This window comes from Eulemur rufifrons, chromosome 24 (assembly GCF_041146395.1).
Source record: "Eulemur rufifrons isolate Redbay chromosome 24, OSU_ERuf_1, whole genome shotgun sequence".
In the NCBI taxonomy this organism is placed as follows: domain Eukaryota; kingdom Metazoa; phylum Chordata; class Mammalia; order Primates; family Lemuridae; genus Eulemur; species Eulemur rufifrons.
The window spans coordinates 1,218,432-1,238,570 of NC_091006.1; the positions used below are offsets into that span (position 1 = coordinate 1,218,432).

A 20,139-nucleotide genomic window follows, 5' to 3' on the forward strand; every position below is an offset into this window, starting at 1 on the left:
TGAATCCCTCTGTCCCTCGGTCCTGCCCACCCAGCGTGATTGGGCTGCAGGCCCTCCTCTGTGGGGGGACGCCTGTTGCTACCCTTAAAGCTGCCGTGGTTTAGAGCATGACAGGGGGGAGGGGTGCCACAGGAAGGCACGTACTGGCCTAGAGGAGGCTCTTCGTGCCACAGGAGGCCCATTACGAGCCCAGGTGACAGCTAGGTGACGGACCCGTCTTTGCTCACCTCCACTGACTTGCAGGTACCACCTTCTCCCGCAGCACCCTGGGCCCGAGGCTGGGATGCTGGGCTCTTGCCCACCTTCTTGTAAGAAGCCCTTGCCCAGTGAGGGTATCTCTGGCTCCACTCTGAGCTTCCATGTGGGCTGGGCCAGGGACACCTGGGGAGGGGGTGCCCTGCCTGTTTCCCCCGCAGGGAGCCCACGTGGCCTCCCCGTTCTGTGGGCAGAGGTGGGGCAGGGCCAGTGAATAGGGCTCGTGGGTGAGATCCGTTCTCCCTGCGGAACTCACAGGGGTGGCTGTGCGGGTGGCAGGGTGGGCCCACCGTGTTCGGGGTGGGCCAGAGCTGCAGGGCCCCCTCCCACTTCCCTGTGTGGTTGGTGGCCCCGTGTCTTCCCGTGCTCCCCATTCACCCCCGAATTCCCTCTCAGAGCGTTTCTTCCCCCACCCGCCCACCCCCTTCCTCAGAGGGGCGGGTCTTGGAAGGGCCTCTGGCTCTGAGCTGTCCCTTGTCCCTCCTTCCCCTCCACCACCCTGCACTGCCCACCCTACCCCTGCCAGGCCCCACCAGGCCTTCCCTCGCCTGCCCCCCCTTCGGCCCCTCCAGAACCTTCTCTCCCCTTCTGAAGTCGCAGCCACTCTGCTCCTTTCTACGACCCCGTAGCCCTCTCACGTCAGGGGCTGTGACCCGCTGCCCCTCCTGCCTGCAGCCTGTCTCCACTGGGGACCTGCTTAAGGGCTCAGCTCAACTGTGTCCCCTCCCGGGGGCCTGCCCTGCTCTCCTGGCTGGTGCCCTGTCCCCGTGGCCAGGCTCTCCGCAGGGTGGGCTGTGTCTGCATCCCGTGGGCCACCAGCTTGGCCCCTGGCCTCCCACAGGGGCCTGGTGCACAGTAGCTGCTGGGAAGAGTCTGGGAGCCACCGAACGGACAGGTGTCCTAAGGCCACTGGTGCCAGGTGCGTGTGGCTGGGGACATCTGCCCGTGAGCCTTGTCCGCATTATGAAGGGGAAGCAGGGGTATCAGTGTTTAGTGGCTGCATTTCTAGGCACTGAAGCACACCTGTGCAGGTCAAGTTTTTGTTGAGGTGGCTGCTACCCAACGTCCCCAATTTCCACCGCCTTTGCCCTCTGCCCCTCCCCCGCCGCCTCTGAGCTCACCAGGCTGGGCCTGTGGGCATCGTGGCCCCTGGGTGGCCCCTCCCCCCCTAGTGTGGGGTTCCTGTGCCAGGCAGGGACAAGGGGTGGCTCAAGTCCTGGGGACTGACTGTGTTATCTCTAAATGGGAGTCACTTGCACCAAAAGAGCCATTTCTTTCATTGAGGAAGACGGGTTCCTACGCCGGCGTTTTCCTTTGTCCCCAGCCATCAGTGGCCGGATGTGGTCACCTTTCCCTGACCTGCAGTGACTGTAACGACATCAGACACCAGGAGCCCCCTCCGATTAGACTGGTTCAGAAAGACACAAAAGGAACTAACTCAATTTCCTTTCCTGCGGGTTCAGCGTAGCTTTGACACGCCGGCTGCCCCGCTAGCGTGTTGGGCTAACCTTGCCCACGCGGGTCAGCCACCTTTGGATAAGCTCCCTAATCAGTCGGGAGAGCACAGCCCCCACGTGGCCACAGGACTTGTGTGGCGACCTCTAACGATGAGGGCACCTGTGGCCTTAGCACCCGCCGCCGCGGGGTGCGTGTCTTGGAGCCGGTGGTGTTCCCATCAATGGCGGGAAGCCCGACAAGCCGGCGTGGGGCTTCCCCGATGAAGTCTCCCTGTGTTCTCTTGTCATCGGAATTTACAAAGCTTCTAAGTGAATAGCCCCTGGAGGATAGTCCTAGAATTTTGCAAGTCATGAGCCTGGTTATAAAATCTGAGTGTGTCCCCCACCTCCTACTGCCCCTCCCTACACACGAAGAGTGTCGTGAGCAGCGCAAATTCGTCTCGTAGAGCAGCTGGGGACCGGGGACCTGTCCAGCTCACCGCTAGGACAGAACCTTGGAACGTGTGGCATTGAGCATTTATTTGTCACTTCTTAGCTTTTAATGTTGAGTGATACAGAAAAAACAATCCCAAATGCAAAAGACGATCTCATTGAGGGGAGAGAGACAGACAGACACTGAGACTTGGAAATTTCTTTCCTTGTTGCAGGTGGCTGCGATGTAAACTTTGCTTTGTGTCTCCACAAAGGCAGGTGGGAGTGTGTTTACAAATGGCAACATCCCTGTTGTAGCTTGAGAGAACACTTCTAGCATGCAGCCAGCAAACACCTGTGTGGTTGCCAGAAATCAGTCTTGGAGCTGGGTGGAGTGTCGCAAGCCGGTGGTTTGAGTCCCAGCTTCTTGGGCTGGGACTGCCACCCTGGGCCCTCCAGACACATCTTGTTTCCCACATGCAGAAGTGGAATCCTTGAATCCACACGGGAATTCTACTTCCGTAATCAGAATTTACAACTTGAAGTTCAGTAAAGTATAATGTATCAAGAGAGAACTCTTGCTTGCCTTGTGAAATCCCTTCTGTGACATGGAGAAACAAATGAGATTTTGAACTGTGCTGGATGCGGGATGGGCTGGAGACCGCAGGTTGGGGCTGGCCTCGATCACCCCCTCGGCACCGGCTCTGGAGCCGCGGTGGGCGAGTGCTCCAGCTTTCGCTCTCAGCCCTTATCTCCGCCGAGCACGCCGTAGGAGATGAGATCATCTACTGGGGCTCATTTCAGTTGTAACACAGAATGAGCAGGTAGAAAATCTAACTGGCGGATGCTTTCCTGGTCTTGGTTCAAGAGAGAGGACTTTGATGCCAAACACAACATCTCTAAGCCTGTCAGTTGCAGATTCCTGTTTTGGATCTATTGACCACTGCCCTGGCCACTCAGCAGGCTTGGCGAGTTGAAGTTGGGGTGGAATTTTGTCTACTGCAGGAGGCTCCACAAATCATGGAGAACACAGGAACCCATGAGAACTTGCTCAGCTCCTTCACTGTCAGAATTCTAAGGAGCAAGAGGAAGGGAGGAGGGAGGAGGGAGGAGGGAGTGGGTGAGAGAACCCTTATTTGCTCGTATTTCTCCTCTCCATCCCATCTAGAGAAGAGATGGTTAGAAGCCCCGCCCACTTCTTCTTTTTTTTTTTTGCAGGTGGAGATTTGCCACTGAAAACAAGCTGAGCAAATCTGTTCCTTGCAGAAAAGGCCACATAGTTCCCATTGTTTAAATTGCTCAAAGAATTGGGGCAGTGGGGCTATTAAATATTTTTAGGGTCTCAATCAGCCCAGCAAACTCTTACCTTGGATGAATGCTGTTTATGTGTCTTATTGAAGTCGATACGTTTGACATTTGCAATTTCTAACAGGTCTTGTTTTTGCAGTTCCTGCTCACCACGGCTTTAAGAATACCCTTCAGCCAGGAGGGAGACCCACCGCTTTAAGACTTGCCGGGTAAGGACCACCGTTCTGCAGTTTGCTGGAGTGGCGTCTGTCTGTGAGTTTGTGGGGGGAGCCTAGGTGGCCCACTTTGGGTGGCAGATTCCTGTGCTGAGGAAGAGTTCTCCCAGGTACTCCTTTTCACTCCACGGGCAGAGGTGGACCGTGGAGGAACGTCCAGGTTCAAAGGTGTCTGGGAGGTGGTGTGGGTTCCTTCTGGGTGGGCTGAACACGCAACGTGGGGACATACTCCTGTGTCTCAGAACGGGGTCACCCACAGGGCAAAGCCTGGCCAGGGTGACTTCTTTCTTTCTGTGTGACATCCTGAGTCACTGACACCAGCCACCAGCCTGGGACCAGAGCTGAAAGCCAGGTGACCCCATCCAAGCGGCACCTGCGGTCCACGGCCCCATCACTCAGCCACGGATTCGGTGGCATGGCCCGTTCTTGGAGGAAACCTGTCCCAAAGCGGCCCTGGCTTTGTCATCTCAATTGGGCTCCAGATCCCAGACTCCGGAATGGAGTACTTTTCCGGCGTAGGAGCCGATAAAAACTTAAAATTCAAAAGAAAGGGGGTGCGTGCGTTTGGCATCCCTCCTGAGAGGCTGCCCCTGACATCTCTGTAAACTCACCCTCGGACCCCATCGGCCAAACCCACCTTCCCCTGACCACACGTCTTGAAGGTCAGTACATAAACCAGGGAAATTGATAGCCGAATTATGCGCTCAGAAATTAATTTTATATTGTACCGAATATATATATATATATATTTTTTATTGTGACTTTATCTTGTTGGGAAAGTGCTTACTTGTGATTTTGTGGATACTCCTGACCGTGGATTACTTTTATTTTGGTTTTTACACAACAGTTATATTAGAAATTTGCTGTTTTATTCTTACCTTCTTAGTAAAAATCCTTTTATCACACAATGGGTAATTTATATCCATTACCAGGCCTTTCAATCCTTTTCAGTGGGGCTGTCAGTGCCGTTGGCACAGTAATGATTAATGTGATCTAATAATAGTGCACCATTATATTACCTTAGTAAAACATGTACCAACATCCTATTCGGATCTACCAAATTCATAGCTTCCTATAATATTTTTGTTGAAAGACAGGATTACTATTTTTCAAAGCTGATTTTTTCCCCTTTAACATATTTAATGAAAATCACAATTCTTTGCCTTGGTAATCCCTGGCATGTGATTGGGCTTGATGGGTGAATTCTGCATCCGTAGCACCGTGGTGATCTGCCAGGCGAGGGGTCCGGCAGCCCCGCTGATCTGCCAGAGAGATTATTTCGTTTCTCTTGGGCCTGGGAGGTTTTGCCTTGAAGGGAAAAAAAAAAAAAAAAAATCGCCAGGTTTCTAGTCCATTGTGACCCGTAATAAGGAAGGTGTGTTTTAGATGAAAATGCAAGAGAGTAAGTGATTTGGTTGTTTTGTACTCGGTCTGCTGGCAGATCAGACAGTGGCAAAGTAGCTTCAAATCACCTTCCCAGAAACGACCCTCCCTGACCCACCCTTCCTTTCCCCGGCTTTGGTCCAACCTTTCTGGGGCTGACGCAGGGCTGGGTAGCTCCTTGCTGTGGAAGGCTGTCTGCTCATTGTAGGGTGTTTATCAACATCCCTGGCCTCTACCCTCTAGATGCTAGTGGTCCATCTTCTTCACTGTGACAACCAGAAATGTCTCCAGAAATTTCCAAATGCCCCCTGGGCATCCCAGTTAGCTCTTGTTGGAGGACCACTGGTCTAAGATGGTAGGAATATAAGTTGATATTTTGGGGTGTGGGGGGATTCCTGGAAGAGTTCCAGAGCTTCATGGTGCTTCTTGGGATGCCTTCGGCTTTGGGGGACAAGATGAGGGGACGGTGACTGCACCCCGCATCCTCGTCTCGGCTGAGACATGGCCCTCTGCCTTCCTTCTCCTCCCCTGCTGTCACAGAGCCTGGCCCGAGCCAGGGCCTGAATCTTCGCTTCTTCCACTTAAATCCCATTATAATCACACTCGTGATTGATAACATTCCACCTTTTCAAAGGGCTTTAAAATCTGTGTCAACCAACGATGACATTATTGTAATGCAGGCGAGATGTATTCAAACAATTACACACTCAAATCGAATTGGGAAGGTTTGTCCTTCTCTCTCCATGCCTTTGTGATGTGGCTTCAGCCAGCGCCTCAGCGCCCCCCGGCCCTGGAAACCTCCGGCGGAAGAGCAAACGGGAAGGGGCAGGTTTCACCCTGATGCGGCTCAGCTTTGGAGGCAGCTTGAGTGTTTGGGCTTCTTAGGGCTGGAAGGTGGGGGGGGAGGTTGTCGAGCACAGAGGGGAGACAGAGAGAGAGAGATCCTTGTTTTTGATTCAGAACAAAAATTACTGCTGCCACATTGGCTTGCAATATGCAATCAACTGAAATCAGGAAAAGTATTTTGAATACAAAATTTATATTGAAATACTTGAATCTTGATACGTGTGCACTGACATACATGTATCTATTTAAATCAAGGATAGAGAAGATGAGAAATAAAGCTTTTGTCATAAAAATATTGCCTGCAGTATTTGCCCTCAGATGGTTCTGCCACGCCGGAATACATTTTGTGCCGTTAACATTTCCATATGCGACACTCTTGTTTGTTTTTACAACTGATCCTCGATGATAACCACAAATGAGGGAATGGCTCTGATTTACCTTTGTGTTAGGAAGACGTCAAATATGTTGCAGTGTTTGGGATGGGAAGCATTTTGGCAACCCACTCCTTTGCTGGCTCTGGTCTGTCTCTCCACTGCAGTACAAGCCTGGCAGGGGAGGGGCCTTGTGTGTTTAGTTCCTGGCATAGTGCCTGCTACATAGTAGGTTCTCAACAAAGCTTTGGTGACTGGAAGGATGGGTGGGTGGGTGTGTAGGTGGGTAGGTAGATGGATGAATGAAGGGGATGGATGAGTGGGTAGGTGGGTAGGTGGATGGATGGACAGATGGATGGATGGGTAGATGGGTGGATGGATGGATGGGTGGATGGATGAGTGGATGGGTGGTTGGATGGATGGTTGGATGGGTAGATGAGTGGATGGATGGATGGATGAGTGGATGGATAGGTGGATGGATAGATGGATGGATGAGTGGATGGATGGATGAGTGGTTGGATGGGTAGATGAGTGGATGGATGGATGGATGAGTGGATGGATGGGTGGATGGATAGATGGATGGATGAGTGGATGGATGGATGAGTGGGTGGATGGGTGGATGGATGGATGGATGGATGAGTGGATGGGTGGATGGGTGGATGGGTGGATGGATGAGTGGATGGATGGATGGATGGATGGGTTGATGGGTGGATGGATGGATGGATGGATGGACAGGTGGATGGATGAGTGGATGGGTGGATGGATGGGTAGATGGGTGGATGAATGAGTGGATGAGTGGATGGATGGGTAGATGGGTGGATATATGGGTGGATGGATGGATGAGTGGATGGGTGGATGGATGGGTGGATGGATGGATGGATGGGTGGATGGAAGGATGGATAGATGAGTGGGTGAATGGATAATTGTGTGGGTGAATGGATGTGTGGGTGGATGGACAGGAATCTATCTCTAGCCCTGACAGAAGCAGAGTACTGGGCCCAGTGGTCCAAATGAAATCTTACTTTTATTATCTCTTCCTCCCCTTGGCCTCCTAAGCATACTTTTTTAAACTTTGAGATGGTCAGTTGTAGCAAGACATTCTCATTATTTTTTTTATTCTATCTTTCAAAAATAAAAATGTTTGTCTAGGACTATATTAGGCAATCTCTGTGAGCTGAGAAACACCTTGTTGTAAAAATGTCTTTAACATCCAGAAGGGCACATACACAGATGACTGCCACAGAAGACGTGGAGGCAGAGGAGGAGACAGCGACCTCTTTCACAGTAGGACATGGGTGAGGAATTTACAAGACTCAGAAGACTTCCTGTCCATGTGACCAGATGTCCATGTCCTACGTGCGACTCTGCAATTTACCGTGTATTTCGTGTTCTTTTGGAGGTTCTTGGGTGACCCCTTCAGAGCCGCTACGCTTGATCTCTGTGAGACCTGCCATTGCTCAGCCGTACAGGGTCAGCCTCTTTGGGGGACAGGCTGAGGTTCCGAGGAATGGGGTTCTGAGTCCAGGCATGGCATGGCAATGTACCTGTCCATTGGGAAACTTATTCCTAGCAATGGGGAGGGGCCATGCCCCTCGCCCTAGACCTTTAAGTTATTGCACAGTTGACATCATCGCAGTACCACGAGAGCATAACGAAGAAGGGAGATAAATGACCTCAAAACCTGGCAACCTGTAGCAAAGGTGGAGGTTCTGAAACTAGACTTCCTGGGATCAGAGCCCTGGCTCCACTGCTCATTAGCTGTATGACTGTGTCAAGGGACTTGCACCTCAGTTTTCTCATCTGTAAATTGGGAGTGACAATAGTGACAGTGTGGTAGATCACACTATGTGGTGCACGTAAAACAATGCCTGGCTAAAGTAAGCATTAGTGAAAGTGTAACCCTGCTATTCTGATTGTTTTCATTTTCTCTATTCAATCATCTTTTTCCATTTTTCCCTCTTTATTTAAGATTAATGAAAGTATAGGCCATTTTCAAATAATTAGCCTTTTCCCCTTCAGGCTCATGCCAGAGCTAGGAACCCCGAGACACTGCCAGGCATGTGGTCTCTCCCCAGTACCCCGGGGACCGTGGTTAGCAAGTTCAGAGAACATCAGAGAGGGTGGTGAGTTTCCTAAGTCAGGCTCCCCATCCCGTTTCCTTTGAGAAGGAGCGTTGTTGACACACCAGTGGGGTTTGGGACTAGCCTGGTGTTTGGAGAGTGCATTCCTGAGGAGGACGCCACGTGGTCACGGTGGGTGGGGAAGGCCGGCTCTTAAAAGGGAGGCACCACCCACAGTTTTTCTCTTCCGCCCCCTTGCAAGTGAGACGCCGCATCATGGCCTGGTTTTATATTTTTAGCTTCCACTGAAATGTGATGTTTTGCTTTTGGTTTATTATGTATGCAAGTATCTTTCTGATAAATTACATGTGTAATTGTGCCATCGTAACCACCGCTCGTCAGCGACAACATGTAATTAAACTCACCCTTGCAGTCACTGAACTTTCCTGTCCCTGGCAAGATCGCTGACCACTCCTAGGAGGGTGCACCTCCACGCACGAGCCCCGAAACTGCACCACACTCCAGCGCAAGCACACGCGTGCAACAGACCTGCTCGGGATGGCTGCGTGCGGACGGCGGGGTTGGGTTGTGAGGACTGGGGGTGCCTCTCTCTTTGCTTCTGTGTCTATGCCCAGATGATTATCATCCCCAGAATGGGTGCCTGGGAAAGGCTTGTGCCAGTGAATCTTAGAGCTTCCTTCATTTGCCTCTGAGCCCTCTTCACATGGAACCCCCAAACCCTTCCACTCATTTTCTTTTTGGAGGTGTTTGCCATGCGGCTCTCATGCCCCTGTGCCAAGGGCTGGTAAGCTACAGCCTGTGACACACCTAGCACACTGTCTGGGGTTTCTTGTTTTGTGTTTTGTTTTTTATTTTTAGAGAGGTGGTCTGACTTTTCTGCCCAATGGAGTGCAGTGGCGCAATCATAGCTCATGGCAGCCTCGAACTCCTGGGCTCAAGTGATCCTCCTGCCATAACCTCCCAAGTGGCTGGGACTACAGGTGCCATGCCTGGCTAATTTCTTAAAAACTTTGCTGTAGAGACGGGGTCTCACTGTGCTTCCCAGGCTGGTCTAGAACTCCTGGCCTGAAGTGATCCTCCTGCCTTAGCCTCAGCCTCCCAAAATGCTTGGATTATAGGTGTGGTGGCATGTTTTTTTTTTTTTTTTTTCCCCCACTTCATTTAAAAATTGAAAAAAAAAAACCCATAACATATAACTTGCTGTCTTGGCCATTTCGAAGTATACAGTTCAGTGGCATTAAATACATTAATGTTGTTGTGCAATCTTCACCATCACTCCAGAGCTTTGTGATCTTCCCAAACTGAGATGCTAAACCCATTGAGTACCTCCTCATTCCCCTACCTGCCAGGCCCGACACCCTCTGTCCCGCCATCTGCCTCTGTGAGATTTAGCTACTCTGGGAACCTCGTCCATAAGTGGGACCACACAGTGTCTGTCTGTGACTGGCTTATTCTGCTTAGCATCATGTCCCCAAGGTTCATCCCTGTTGTAGCATATGACGGGGTTTCCTTCCTTTTTAAGGCTGAAAACTATTCCACCATATTTATGCACCGTATTTTGCTTATCTAGTCACCTGTCGCTAGACGCCTGGGTCGTTCCCACCTCGTGGCTACCGTGAACTATGACGCCACGAACATGGGCTCACGTGTCCCCAGGATCGAGCTCTCAGGGCTTTTGGGTGGAATTCCTGGATCGCATGGCCATTCTATTCTTAATTATTTTTGGAACCGCCACAGTGTTTTCCGTAGCGGCTGCACCGTTTTGCATTTCTGCCGGCAGCGCACGGGGATCCCGGTTTCTCCACATCCTGGCCGTGCCTGCAGGACGGTAGCCGTCCCAACAGGGCCAAAGTGGTTCTCAGCGTGGTCCTGCCTGTGTTTGTGTGGCTCGTGAGCTAAGAAGGGCTTTTACATCTTTGAACGACTAGAAAAAATTAAAAGAGAAATGATGTTTCATGATACATAGAAATTGTATGAAATTCAGATTTCGGGGTTTATGAGTAAAGTTTTATCGGCACACAGGCCCTCGGTTCATGTGCACATTGTCTGTGGCTGCTTGTATGACACAGTGGCAGAGCTGGGGAGTTGGGACCCAGCCTGTGTGGCCGCAAAGCTTCAAATAGCGACCACTTGACCCTTTCCCGGAAGCACCTGCCAGTCCTGCCCTGCGGTGAGCGCTCGGCCCTTCGTTCGGTCCAAGCTCACTGGCAGTCGCTCTGCAGACACGGAGGCCGAGGCTCCACGCAGACACGCAACTCGACCACGTCACGTGTTTGAACAGTGGCTACACCACGTTGCGTGTGCTTGTCCTGGTGACTCCCAACCTTGCACTCGTGCCGCAGCGTTAGACGAATGAAATCCTTTGGGGACGCTCCTGCCAGGGAACTCTTGTTGGGGTTTTTAGTAAGCCTGAGGTCAGGTCCTAATTGAGAAGAAGGGATTGTCGTGCTGAGATGCGACGTTGTCCTTGGCAAGGTGGCCAGTCATGGGAGACAGAGGGTAGGAGGCGGGGCAGGTGAGCGCGCTTTCCTTTATTTCTTGCGTTTGAACCCTGAGACCCGCACCTGACGCGGCAGGGCCGGAGGGACCCTCAGCTCCGCCCAGGAGGAGACAGTCTCGGGAAGCAGGCACGTCTACACCACGGCATTTGCTCAGGATTAGAAGAAAAGCCAGACGAACAATAACTTCTTGCATTAAAAAAGTGAATTATTCTCATAACCAAGAGGAAAGAAAGCCGGGTCTGCAAGGAGACGTGTCCACTGATCCTCTCCCCTTGGGGACGAGCCCTGGCGTAGATGTCTTCTGCCGCCCTGATTCTCCCCTGAATGTGAGGATCTGCTCTCCCTTTTCTCAGGGACTGTCCGGGACACTCTTTTGCCTCTCAGGCTCGTGTGCTCAGCAGGCGCCTCGCAGCTAATGAGGGGACCAGGCAGCCCCCGTCCCCCCACCCCGGCCTCTCCCCTGCTGGCCACGCTCGCCACCCCCCCCCCAGGACGTGTGCACTTGGTACAGGAGCTCTGCTGTTTCTCACTACGGAGGACAAAGTGGGGATCGTTACTGGTTCTTTCTTCAATGGGGAGAACAGCTGTGATTGATTTCACTTACTTTGTGCGCCTCGTGGAAATCCGCTATCAATCCTGAGTATCTGGGGGACTTTGGGGGGCTCCAGGGAACGGGGGTCTTGCGTCTTTCTCAACCAGAGAGACCGTGGTTCTCCTCTTGTGTTTGGCTGTGCGTGACGTGTCCCCCAGGAACTACTGTGTTTCAACAATAGGCTTCAAGCAGCCACAGTGCAAAGCACGACAGTGTTTTTCATGAACTTTTGGCTGCGGGTTGAGTCCGGCAGGGCTGGACTTCTTCCCCTTACAGTTTTCTGGCTGGATTCACTTTGCACAAAGGGAAGTACGATAATCTGAGTTGCAGGATGATAATGTGATCGGCATGTTAGCACATTGCGAGAGAGACAGCAGTGACTTTGGAGTTTGAGTTTCATCCTTGAAACTTTGCAGAGCTGGCTCAAACAAGGGGTCTGAACTTACTGGGTGCTCGGTAAATATCTGAGGAATGAGTCAGTCTGGTCATTGCTTTGCATCTGAAAATAAGTGGGAGAGATATGTAATAACCTAGGCCTGTATGTTTTTGGAAAGAGGGGTAGCTATGGCTTTTTTTTTTTTTTTGTTTAAAGATTAAGTTTGGTTCTTAGCTTGATGTTAGTCTCTGCCTGCCTGGTAGCCCATAGGTGGGGGTAACACTCCCACAGACTCATCTGGCCTTGGGACTCTTCTGGCTCTGGCTACTCCCTTCTATGTCTCTCCTGCCAAGTAGCAGCTGAACATTTACTGCAGGGCCCTGTGCTCAGCTGAGCGGGTGGGATGTGGTTCGCAACGCCGGGGAGCTCGCTGCCCAAGTGCCCAAGGCCTGAGCCAGGTGACAGAGCTCAGAGCCCCTGGCTGCCTGCCCAGAGTGGCTGGCCTCATGAAGAGGTCACTGTGACTGTCTTGGTCAAAGGAGGGACTTTGGCTGGGAAGGTGGTGCATGTGTGCGTGTATCTGCTGGGGTGGGCAGGAAGGGTGCACGTGTTGAATTTTCCCTGCCACAAAGTATTTTTACTTTCTTCCTGAAATACCGCAAGAAGATAATAAAGCTTTTCTGATGTTTATATATGTGGATTATTTCATGTCTGAAAACAGTTAATAGCACAAAACAATGCTCTCATGAGTAAGCTGAGCTGAACAGAATGATTTTTGTTCTTTAACAAAATATAACTTCTGACAATATTGACAATATAAAGAATAAGTATGGCATATGCTGGAATCGTTCACCAAATTCCTGTTTCTCCTTTCTGCGTCCCGATATGTGTGTGTGCGTGTGTGTGCGTGTGTGTTTAAACATGACTTTGATGTTTCTAGAAATGTGACATCCCAAATATTGTCAGGTCTCTGGTAACAAGACAGTGAGTGGCAAATGTCCCCATGGGTGGCAGCCCCCTAGAAGAGGTTTTGGAGGTTTGCAGACGACCTGGCAGGAGTCCCTGCCTTCCCCTTGCAAGCTCAGCTGCTGCTCCTTTGGGTGGGGTCCTCCGCCTGCCCTCCCCTCCGAGGCCTCAGGGAGTGAAGGCTGAGAGAAGGTTCGCGGGAAGTTGAGGCAGGTGTGCCTGGACGGAGGTGATATGAGTGTGGGGAAGAGTTGATCCCGGAGGGAGGAGGCCGTTTCTGATTCTCCACCTGCTGCCGGCAGCCTGGGCGACCTTGGGGACTCTCAGGCCAGTGCAGCTGCAGGCTCGTGCCTGAGGGGTGAGTGGTTGGAGCCCCGGTGTCTAAGGCTCTTAAGCGGAGAGACCTAGCAGGGTGTCAGTCACGCACACACAGAGCCGGGGGGTGTCGGCAGCCTGCAGACTCTGATCCAGCAGGTCTGCGGAGGGAGAGTCTGTAACTCGCGGGCTCCCGGCCGATCTGCTGCTGCTGTTCTCAGACCACACTTTGAGCAGCAGGGCTAGGTGGGCGGTTCTTCAACTTGGCCATTGATTAGAATCACCTGGGGAGCTCTTACGACCTGCCAGTGCCTGGGCCTCACCTGGGAGCCCCAGGCCGGCGCAATCAGGAGTCTCCTGGCGGCAGCAGGGTGACGGGTGGCAGACGACTCACGTGCAGCCAGGGCGTGAGCCCTGCTGTGGTGCTGTGGCCCTCAGCCGGAGCAGGCAGCAGAACCTCCTGGACGGCTTTGTAAAACAGCTTTGGGCCCCGACCCAGATCTTCCGATTCAGAAGTTCTGGAGGAGGGGCCGAGAATTTGAATTTCTAACACGTTCTGAGGCAGTGCTGCTGCTGCTGGCCAGGGCCTGCTCTTGGGACCCCCTGGTCCAATGTAATCAGCTACGTTGATCGTCAGTAAACAGCAGCCATGGGGGCAGGAGTCACTCCAGGGGTCACTCCAGGCACGTCTGCCTTACACCGTGAGCTGCCTCCACGAGCGCTTCTTTGAAAACAAATTGTGGATAGAAAAAAAAAAATGCCTGAAAACCTCCAAAGTAAGGCAACACTTTGAACATGTGGACAGTGAGTGTTCATTCTTCAACTGAGAGAAACGTCAGGCAGGAACTTTGGCCATTCTTGTTACCAGATGTGGCCATTTTTGACCCCAGTCCTGCCCTGTCCTGCAGCAGGTATTTCCCACCTGAACTCCAGCCCCCTCTCGCCTGTAAGTGTTCACACCTACTGAGAGTGATCACACCTACTGAGAGTGCTCACACCCATTGAGAGTTCTCACACCTACTGAGAGTGCTCACACCCATTGAGAGTGCTCACACCTACTGAGAGTGTTCACTCTTATTGAGAGTGCTCACACCTGTTGAGAGTGCCCACACCTATTCAGAGTGCCCACACATATTGAGAGTGCTCACACCTACTGAGAGTGCTCACACCCATTGAGAATGCTCATACCTACCGAGAGTGCCCACACCTACTGAGAGTGCTCACATCCATTGAGAGTGCTCACACCTACCAAGAGTGCCCACACCTACTGAGAGTGCTCACACCTACCGAGAGTGCCCACACCTACTGAGAGTGCTCACACCCATTGAGGGTGCTCACACCTACCAAGAGTGCCCACACCTACCAAGAGTGCCCACACCTACTGAGAGTGCTCACTCCCATTGAAAGTGCCCACACCTACTGAGAGTGCTCACACCTACCGAGAGTGCCCACACCTACTGAGAGTGCTCACACCCATTGAGGGTGCTCCCACCTACTGAGGGTGCTCCCACCTACCGAGAGTGCTCACACCCATTGAGAGTGCTCACACCTACTGAGAGTGCTCACACCCATTGAAAGTGCCCACACCTACTGAGAGTGCTCACACCCATTGAGGGTGCTCCCACCTACTGAGGGTGCTCCCACCTACCGAGAGTGCTCACACCCATTGAGAGTGCCCACACCTACCGAGAGTGCTCACACCCATTGAAAGTGCCCACACCTACTGAGAGTGCTCACACCTATTGAGAGGTCTTGTAGGGCCTGGCCTGGTGTTGGGCAGCTCAGCTCATGGTGAAATCCAATCTGTGCAGCTGTTCTGCCTGTTGACTTTTACTGAGAGTCAGGCACTGTCCTCATTTTATGGGCATGATCTCATTTAACTCTTGTAACAACCTCATGAAATAGATGCTGTCATTGTCCCATTTCAGAGACGAGTGTTAGATGCTGCCTCCCAGATTGACGGTGTCGATGAAAGGAAGCTACAGTCCAGGCTGAAGGGCGGGAGATGCACCTGTGGGTGAGGGCAGTGGCGTGTGATGGTGAAGACTGTCCTTGTTGGTGTTTTGAGAAGGGACCAGAACAGGGTTCCGCCAGCTCCATAGGTCCCAGTGCCCAAGGCCTGAGCCAGGTGACAGAGCTCAGAGCCCCTGGCTGCCTGCCCAGAGTGGCTGGCCTCATGAAGAGGTCACTGTGACTGTCTTGGTCAAAGTCCCAGTTGGCCAAGACCTTCTGGGGAAACTGGCCCGTGAGGTTCCTCCTGGGTGAGGCCCTTTTGTTTACCTCTTGATTATGCAGAAGTGTCTGGGAGGAGCTTCTGGGAACCAGGCGGGGAGAAGGTGGGTAGATCTCCCCAGGGTGTGGGTCCTGGTTCTGTGGCTGCTGTTTCTAACCACAGGGGCTGGCTTGGTCAGCCCTCAGCTTGCCCTCGGTCGCCAGCACCCCTGGAGACAAGAGATGTGTCCAGCACAGGGGGCTTTTGCTGAGACATCTCCCTGCTCACCTAGTGTGCTTGGGCAGAGGTTGGGGGGCCCTTGATTGGAGCCATGGATGGGCATGTGGTCTTCCACGTGGCACCTGGGTCCTGTCTGTGGGGGGAGGATGGCAGCGTCCTTTTGCCCCCATTTGAGCTACCTGCTGTCATCCTTGTAGTTGCGCTGGTTTCCCTGGTGTCACTTGGCATTTATAGCTGGTGTTGGCAGTGGAGAGCAGGTGAGAGTGAATCTTCCAGAAGAAAAGCTTCCTGATGAGGTGTTAGAGAGGCCTCACAACCAGGCATGAAGCCCCAGTCAGGAAAGACCCCTCCAGTGGCCAGAGTTATGCCACTTCCCTTGGGACTCAGATACCAAGACACCCTGCAAAAGATTTTCCCGTGTCTTGAATGACACTCAGGCCATCCTCGAGTCCAAGCATCTTCCCTTTGGTTTGCTCGTGCACCACCTTAAACGAGGTGGATTTAATGAAAGGCTGACTTGGAAACTCTACTGCGATTGTTCCCAGGCACCGAATTCCAGAAGTCTTTCTAGATCAATTGCATAATCTCCTAGCCTGCCTGGCAACGATACATGGGTGAAAGTTTACGTCCAGTTTAACAGAATTCCCACTTAAGTGCTTTTCCAAATAGACCACGTTTGATCCTAAGCCACCTTGTTTTGAACCCTTGAGGGCTGGATTACTGAACTTTAACAGGGTTGTTTAGTTCGGAGGCTGACGTGTTCTAGAACGGAGCCACACAGTCCCCCGACACAGACACAGGTGCGATCCGTCAGGGGTGGGCAGGCACTCCGTTTTTCTCTGCAGGGGAGCACAGGGATGTAGCCGAGTATCTCCTTGGGAGGGTTGGACATGCAGGTATTAACTGAGAATGTCTGGAGTGGATCACAGCTCGGGCAAAGCAGTGGCCACCTACGGGAGGGACATTCTCCCCTGGGTGTCCCTTTCTCGAGGCTAAGTGCACAGCCCGAGTTGTGGGTCTACCTCGGCATAATCTGCGCCACGTAGTGTGGGGGGCGCAGGGGCCAAGCCAGCGGGAGCCCCTGGCTTGTGCAGTGTCCTTCCCCGCTGGTCTCATGCCCTCCTTTATGGAATTCCACCGGGTCCTCCCGGCACCCTTTCCCTTTAGATCAGTGGGCTAATTCCAGGTGCCCCTTAAGAGATCGGAGACACATCAGCACGTACTCTGAGTGAAGCCAAGCCCCTTGCTTGCACCTGGACCGAAGGAGGCATGCCCAGGGTGTCCCCTGTGGGCTGTAGCCCCCTGTCACCAGCTGTGCAGAGGGACCGTGCCCTGACTTTACCTTGTGCAGTGCAGGGGACTAGTGAGGCTGAGGGTTGGCACAGCCCAGAGTGTGGAGTTGAAGCTTCGTTTCTGGTACAGGGTTTCTCCAAGGGAGGCCTTGTAAGGGTCGGGCTGGCTCTGTCTGCAGCCCTATTCTCCAGTCTCCCAAATACGGATCTGCCGAGGACTATTTGAGAGTTTCTCAGTGCTGGTGGCCTTGGAGTAGGGATCTTTGCACCTTCCCAGAGCCATTGAGAGATCCTTATCTACTGGGGGGTGGGGGGAATATCCTGTTTCATTTAAAAGAAACTTTTTTGCAATCTGGGAGACTTGAGACCAGATTGGGACCAAGGTATTTTAGTGATGGCTTCAGGATTGCTGGAAGAATCTGTTTCAGGTGTGGATTCCCAGGCCCGATACCTGGAATCGGGTTGGTCTAGGAAGGGGCCTGGGAAACTCCATTTCCCACACGCTCCTTTGGCTGTGCAGGTGGTTCTGGGACCATAGCAACACAGAACCTAAATTTTAGTGGGTGGACCTCAGGAGGCTAGATTCTAGCAGCTTCTTTCTTTCTTCTCAGCTGTGAGACTTTAGGTCAAACATTTTGAGTTCGATTTTCTTACCAGTAAGAAGAGAAATGAGCTCTGTATGATTTATAAGAGTCCCTCCCATTCTGAAGTTCTAGCACATTACAAATATTAACCTTCCTTCCAGGCCTGGCAAGTTACATCGTGGAAGTGTGGGCTTTGTGGTGTGGGGCCAAGGTCACAAAGGTGGCCTCTGTGAAAGAGCCATTTGTATTTATTGAGATCACTGATTTTAATCACCTTGGATGCCTCCTTGATAAAAAATTATAATCCTCCGTAAATTATGAATACCTTGAAACTCACAAATTCTATCACTTTTGTGATTGGCAACATTAAATGGCAACGGCTCATTTAAATAAGCAACATCTGGTCATTATTATTTTTAGGGATTTTTTTCATCTGTTGATTTAGAAATCCAGGGCCTTTATGAATCTTGCATGAATATTCTTTTATATTCACATCTACTATCAAGACACAAAGAAATAGCCAAAAATATTGTCCAGTGGTTCTTTGATGCGATGCATGTGTTTTTTAAACAACAAATCCATTGTGCACGAGAGAAGACGTGAAAGAGGCTGCCTGTGCGTGTAGGTGGAGGCAGCAGCTTGATCTTCCAGGAGCCAGAATAGCTCGACAATTCAAAGCCACAGCAGGGAGAAGGTTTTGATTTTATATATAATAATATAACGTTTTAAAATAACAATATAATTTTGGGCTGACGATACCAGAGTATGGCATTCACTGTTCCTCAGCGTAATCCAATTTAGAACAATGTATTCTGAGCAGGTTTGGTAAAAATAGAAGATCTATCATCGCATGGTATAAGATAATGCATTAATTTTTACGAGTGAGTTATGAAGATGTACAACTTGGTTAAGAGTTAGGATAAACATAATATTCCTTAATTAATCCATTATGCCGGGGTACACATGTGCCATTTTTATTACCTTAAAAATGAAAAATGTCAAAAAAGGAAATTGCTGCTTTTTATATAAAAAAAGCCTTTTTTGAGAAAATCATAAAATGCCTAATCTAATTCACCGTATAATACTAATGAGCTTAACAAGCCGTCTCCGTGCGCGGTTTAGGATGGAAGGTCATCAGCGTCTGGCGGTCCAATTCCAGTACTTTTCAGAGGAGGCAAAACCTTTCAGCACCAAATATCGGAAATGGCGTTTGTGATTAGAAGCGTTATTAATAGCTGTTTGTTATTAATGTGGTAGAGCTTTAGAAATTCGTGTTATACCCTCTTTGCATTTTCGAAATCTTAACGGTTGCGGACGCCAAGAGCATTTGTGGAGCTCGGGCATTTTTCTCCCCGGAATCTGCTGAACTCATTGGGCCACCCCAGCTCCGGTGATGCTGAGCAGCAATCTCGCACACGCGGAGTCCTGTTTGACGCTGCGCTGAACTTCCCCAAATCCCTCTGAATCCCCTACACGTATGTTCTGGTGTCTGCTGTCCAGGCACCGAGCCTGCCCCCGTGGGTGTCAGCGTCCTCTGCCCGCTGTCCCTTTTGTCTGATCCTAGTGCAGACCCGTCGGAGGCTCACTCGGGCACCTCCGGCCGTAGCGCGGTGGCTGCAGTCGGCCTTGTTACGGAAAAGAATTGCCCGGCGGGTTCAGGGAATGGCCAACAGCGGACTCGAATCATGAAGCTGAAAGTAATATTGCCGACTGGAGGTCATTTTTCCCAACTGAGGGGCAATAGTTTGCCACTATAAACTGCACGCTGCAGTCAGTATAGGTTTTATTAAACCATTTAAGGAACTTGGGAGCCATTTCATTTAAACTTCCTGCTTGATGTAGCTCACAGAAGAGGCCTGGAGTCATTTGCAGAAGAAACACCCCGTGTCCCCCCGCAGGACGCAGCACAACCAGGGGGCGGCAGAGCCCGGCCAGGGCGGGACCCAGTACTGAGAGAGCTCCCCGACATTTGGGAGGATGAGTGTGTGTGTGTGTGTGTGTGTGTGCGTGCGCGCGCACGCACGCGTCTGGAGGTTCTAGTCCCAGCTCTGCCACTAACGAGCTCCGTGACTCTGGTCAGATCTCTCAGCCTCCCTGGAACGGCGTCTGCTGCTGCAAAATGAGGGGATTGGGCTCGACGTGAGCGGCCGGGCCCTCTCCAGCTCAGGGATTCTATAAAATGCTGGATTGCCAGGGGGTTGCCTCTAGAACCTTGGTTCTGGGTCTCAGCCGGCCTTTGTGCCTGCCCTGCCCGAGCAGTCACTCGGGCTGTGGACGTTTTGCGGGGCTCTGGGGAGCACGGCTACGCTGGCCCGTGGGGAGGTGCACGCTCTCAGCAGAGACCAGGGGAACTGGCAGCAGCAACGTGGTTCTCAATTTATACAAAAGTAACCTCTTTTAGATGATGCTTTTGTATCTGGGGAGGGAGGAGAGAGAGGTGAGGTCACCGACCCTGAGCACAGCGCTGGGTGCCAGCACCACACGGGCTGTGGCTTGCTGAGCAGCTCGCCACTGCGCTGTGCCTCAGTCATCCTGTCTGTGAAATGGGGAGGTGGTGACGCTGCTGCCGCTGCCTTTACCTCCTGCCTGCAAACGTCCGATGACTGGGCCTCGTAAGCTGTAAGTGCTGTAGAAACGATGCTTTCCGCCATTACAGAGAACTTCGTGGTTATAATTTAGCTGTAAAGTCTCCCCTGCATATCATGCCTATGAATTCTGTGTTCACAGTTTATTC

The 20,139-nt window shown here is 51.8% G+C and overlaps 1 protein-coding gene across 2 annotated transcripts in view; it reads left to right on the forward strand.

The window, feature by feature from the left end:
• Window positions 1–20,139, forward strand: part of ZNF536 (zinc finger protein 536) — a 417,728-nt gene that overhangs the window by 49,823 nt on the left and 347,766 nt on the right. For both annotated transcript variants that reach the window (XM_069457658.1, XM_069457659.1), the window contains exon 2: window positions 3,571–3,640. The gene's annotated coding sequence lies outside the window, so the exon portion shown is untranslated. The remainder of the gene's footprint in view (window positions 1–3,570; window positions 3,641–20,139) is intronic.